Source organism: Crocodylus porosus, unplaced genomic scaffold (assembly GCF_001723895.1).
Source record: "Crocodylus porosus isolate Cpor-Errol unplaced genomic scaffold, CroPor_comp1, whole genome shotgun sequence".
Classification (NCBI taxonomy): Eukaryota; Metazoa; Chordata; order Crocodylia; family Crocodylidae; genus Crocodylus; species Crocodylus porosus.
The window spans coordinates 16,456,281-16,461,358 of record NW_017728925.1 but is presented as its reverse complement, the minus strand read 5'-3'; the positions used below and the strand labels follow the sequence as shown (position 1 = coordinate 16,461,358).

Here is a 5,078-nt window from a genome sequence, read left to right as displayed (position 1 = left end):
CAGCGCCCTGCACTTGTCCTTGCTGAACCGCATCCTGTTCAGATCCACCCACTTCTCCAACCTACCCAGGTCTGCCTGGATGCGGTCCCTGCCTGCCGGTGGATTCCCTTTACCCCACAGCTTGGTGTCAACTTGAACAGGGTGCTCTCCACACCCTCGTCCAGGTCACTAATGAAGATGTTGAACAGCACCGGCCCAAGGACTGAGCCCTGGGGGACACCACTGCCCACAGACCCGTCCCCCCCCACCTCTGGGTGCGCCCCTGGAGCCAGTTTGCCACCCGTGTGACTGCATTCATCAGTGCCGCAGCCCCTCAGCTTGCCCACCAGCACTGGGCGGGACGCTGTGTCGAAGCCTTCGGGAAGTCCAAGAAGGCGACCCCGACTTCCTCCTTCACATCTAAGCTCTTTGTTCCCTGGTCATAGAAAGAGACCAGGTTAGTCGGGCAGGATCAGCACCCCACACAGGAAACCAGAAATACGTCACCTTCTTTCTTGGTTTCTTTTGGATTTATTAGCTCATCAAAGAGGGCTTTTCTCAGAGGACCACTTCTTCCTGTGCATTTTCTCTTCCCTCACTGAAGATGTGTACAGTAAAACCTTGCTGGACGTGTTGCTGCAGAGATGAGCGGTTCTGTATTTCTGGGAGCAAGCACGTTGTTAGAGTCTTGCCTCTCCCTGGTAGTTGCATGTTAATTGTGTTTATAAGTGTCACCTTGCCATGCTTGCTAAACTCAGTACAGGGATTAGATCCCAAAAGGGAGGGGGAAGGTCTGAAAGGTGAGGCTTGGGGTGGGAAGAACAGTCCCCCTATATGAGGGCACCACTCGGCAGGCTGGGTTGGTCTCTCTTACTCCTTTTAAGCTGTCCATCCCAGTTTGTGGCAATTTTCCTCCCCTTTCCCAGTGGAGATGTTGGAGTATCAGAACACAAGACATCTGCTGTTCCTGGGCACAGCCCTGGTACGCGCTAACATAGGAGACCAGTGTCTGCAAGGCTGGAAACAGCCGACTTCTCAGGTTTTTTTCCCCTCCCTTCCCATTGGTTTGCATGCAGCATACAGGTTTCTTATAGCCCTTCCATCCTTGAGACCTTCCCTCACCCGTGTCTTTACCCTCGGTTCTGAGTCCTAGGGATTTGTATTTAGGTGAAAGCTGCTGTCACCAACGGATACTTCCTGGCCGTTTGGGGGCTTTGATGGCATTGTGCACGTGACCACCGTAGAAGCATTTGACCTGGCCATCGATGTTGTATGGGCACCTGTGCTGCTTGACTGACTTTCCTCACATTCGTTGAGATGCGCTGGCTGTCGGAGCTCGTTTATTGATCTGCATCACTCCAGAAACCCCCTCCAATCTAACACTTAACAAATTGCGTGCGGGGGGGAGATGGCATAATGCTATTAGATCCGCGCTAAACAAGGCAGCGAAGGAGCAAGGGCAGATGGCTGATTCTGAAACAGTCCAACAGCACACAGGGATCTTGATTAACAAGGGTTATAAGAGATGATGAGGCAGTCCTGAAGTCATTTATCTCCTGAGCAGATGCAGCCCAGGCACTGTGGCCACGTGGCTTTCCCTTGCATAGTGTCCTTTGCCATATCCATATGCCTCCCCCGCCTGTGTACCAAAAGCATTTGCTCTCTGTGCTCCTTTGCTTTCTGTCTTCTCTGGCAGCCACGTCCCTGGACCTGGTCCGGTATAAAGCAGCTGCTCTTCGAGAGCAACTGGAAATGACTATAAATGTGACCTGTATATGGGCATATGTGTGTATATATACATCTTGGCCACAGATGGTAACTTAAAATATAGCCTTGGTTAAGGCTTCATGCTGGCCTACTAAATCGCACTCCAGAATCAGAAAAGCCGTTCGTATGGCGCTGCATTAGAGCGGTCAGAGCTCAGCAAGCGCTGAAGAGAGATTCCTGGTGAGGGTTTCCTCAGGCCATTAAACCTCAGACTAATGCAGTTAGGCAGAGCCCCTAAAGATGATCATGAAAGAAGTGGTGCAAAGATCCCAGGGCTCCAGGGAGAGCCATAGCTGTTTACCCCAGCTGAGGTTAAATGTACTTTATGGCAGGCCAGGTTGTAAACGGACACTTGAAAGGAGACTTTCTCTGCCCTTTTCTTGTTTCAGGCTCTTTGGAGACGCCCGGAGCTGTCACCCTGGCGGGGGTGTGGCTGTGCTGAATGTGACCCCCTAGGACCTGAGGACTTCCTAGTCACTCTCCGGTGCAGCTAACGTGGTTTTGTGGGTCGGTAGTTTAGACAAGGGAGAGGACCCGAGTAGCAGGGAGGGGTAAGCTGGGGGAGGAGGACGGCATTGCTTTCATGACTGAGACTGAGCTCTCGGGCAGCCTGGCTGGATGCAACTCTGTTCTGCCTCAGGGGGCTTGGGCAGGGGCTCTGCATGTCTCAGCCTGCAGTGAACAGGCTCATGCCCTGATCCTTGGGCTGGGGGTGGTGAGGTTGGGGCCATCTCCATTACGAAGCGTCTGTGTCCTGTGTGTAGCTGGTCTGGTGGAAGGACAGTCATATGGGTGGCACTCTAGGCTGGGCAGGAAGATTTGGGGTCAGGTTCCTGCTTGCCATAACTCTTACGTATGACTGCAGGCACATGTTGCTCTTCAGTACGTAGAGGCCTGGATCTGGACTTGGGCATCTGCCTGCTACTGTGGTACCATTAATAAAGGCAGCCCATGGCTGTTCATGACCCAACAGAAGACGAGTCTAGCGAGTCGTGCTGTGAAGTGGCTGCATTGACCTGGTGTGCAGTTATTTCACACACTTCGTTTCTCGATGGGGTTTGGATTCCTCTAGGCTCTGATTCCTTGATGGTAAAAAGGGGGGCAGGGGTCAAGCAGTGGTGATGCGACTGCTGTTTTGCCATCTCTGTCTGCCAGCGGGGCAGATGGATGAAATGTAGTAGGCGGAAGGTCCATCCCGCCAGCCTTGGCATGGAGGGGCAGGTGGCACCGGCAGAGACAGGCTCTTCCTACAGACAACCTGTGCCTGGTGTGGGGTCACTTCAGCAGAAGTCTCCAGCTAATGGCATGATGCAAGCAGCTGCCCGGGCCCCGAAGGCGACTGAAGAAATAAATCGTCCGCTGTTTGCTCTTCGGAGTGAGGACCCTCCCCTTCTCCCCATTTCCTTCGTGGGCACCCTGCAGGTAGTTGAATCTCTTGAAACTCACATTGCAAAGCATGAGCTGGTAGACACAAAAGGTAAATCCTGGGGTCAAGGCAGCTGGGTGAAAAATGCAGCACTGTTTGTCCTGGTTGGGAGCAGTGCTGCTGGCCTCTCTGCAAGGAAAGCTGCATCCTTCATCGCCGCATAACGGGAGGGCTCTGTGCTGCTGGTACTGAAGGCAAATTCCCTGCCTTCTCCGGCACCACCTGCGTGGGTGGACAACGCGCCCCTTCCCCGTCCAACATGGGGGAGCTCTGCAGACCAGCGTCAGCTTTCATAGTTTTGTAGCCCCTTTGTGAGTGGGCTCCTTTGCTGCAGAAGGACAAAGCAAGCCGGTCTCTTGGGGTTCGTTTGCCAGGAAACCTGCCCAGGAATGAATTATGCCCTAATCATTTGAGGATAACGCAGCCATCCCCATCTGAATATTTATTCAGCCCCGTGGAACCGAGGCATGCTAGGAATCTGCATTTCCAACGGCAGTAATTACCTCCCCAGAAAAGGCCTGTCTTTCATTCCTGCCTCTGACTCATCTCCAGCGCTGCCTCCCATGGATTTATTTATTGCTCTTCCTGTCCGCAGAAACAAAATCTACCCTTCGCCACCGCCTTGCATGAGGTCCCAGCTCATTTGACAGCCCTGGGGAGGGCGGTGACCCGCTTGTTTTAACTCAAGGGAAGCTGTGCCTTTGCTGTGTTACAACAACAGCCCTCTCCAGCTTCAAAGTGCTCTGCAAAGCTCCTTGGGTCTTGACCTTTCTCAGAAAGCCGCATGCCAGCTCCTCCAGGGACGAGCAGCGTTTGGCAGGAGTGCCGTGACCCGCGTCTGCTTCATGCTCTCTCGTGAGTCGTGTTTCCAAGGTGGGCAGCTCGCCTGCTTCCCGACAAGCCAGGGGAGCAGGGCTGCATCTGCCTTCCCAGTTCTCCGTTTGATCCGTGCGCCAGTCCTGTGAAGAAAGGTTCAGGGATCTGTGTGCGTTTTTTGTTGTCTCAGGCAAGGTATTTTGCCGGCATATAGTCATGAACAGCGGAGTTTGGTCTTTGGGAGGCTGCTTACCTCCCAACCTCACTGGGACCCCCAGCTCTGCAAAGGTATGTTTGAATCCCCAGCCAGGTGGGTTTCTATTCCCAGCTGCAGCACTTGGATCATGCACCATTATTACACACAGGAGCCAAACCTCAGGCACAATTTGCAGAGGAGGAAAAAACAAAAGCAGACACAGAGGACTGACCTCTGAAGACAGAGGAGGAAGGGCCAACTCAGCCCTCGGTATAAAAGCTGGCCTGGTTTGTCCCCTTACTATAGGAGTGCCCTGGCTGTGGTGGGCATGGCATAGAATTGGCTAGACGGGCATTATACCTGCTGGAGAGCCCCTTGCTCCCTGCCAGAGTGGTCATTTTTAATATAATATGATGCTTCAATATATCTTCAGACCCTCCTGGCCATACTGCTGCCATGCAAAAAAAGCCAGAGGCAGATGCCAGTCTCTGCCATGTCACTTTGAATCCAGAGGGACTGATTTGAAAGGATTTTTATTCCATAACTGGACCCTGGCTTCAAGGCCTTCAGGGAGGTTTAGCTCCACATGCCTGTGCCTTGCAGCACCTCACCGGGGCTTGCCTTGCTCATCTGTGCAGGGCTCCGGGTGGGCATGAGGCAGGGCAGGGATTCTGCCTTGTGTTTCCGGCCTTAATGCACATTCCCACTCTGCTGGGAGCCCTGCGGTGGTTGGAGGGTCAGCTCCCTCACTGCTTTCTAGGAGAAAGGAAGTACAGCAGCAAGAAGACTCTGGCCTGTTACTTCCAAGGGCTTGAATTTTGCTCGCCGTCGTGGGGGTGCAGAGGGCTCCAGCTGCAGCTTCTCTCTTTCTCGTACAGCATCAATTTAAAGATG

At 53.3% G+C, this 5,078-nt stretch overlaps 1 protein-coding gene across 2 annotated transcripts in view; it reads left to right on the top strand.

Annotated features, from left to right (window-relative positions):
• Positions 1-1,239, top strand: part of LOC109314030 (kelch-like protein 20) — an 11,418-nt gene extending 10,179 nt beyond the window's left edge. For both annotated transcript variants that reach the window (XR_002102201.1, XR_002102202.1), the window contains one exon: positions 1,147-1,239. The gene's annotated coding sequence lies outside the window, so the exon portion shown is untranslated. The remainder of the gene's footprint in view (positions 1-1,146) is intronic.
• Positions 1,240-5,078: the final 3,839 nt, after the last annotated feature.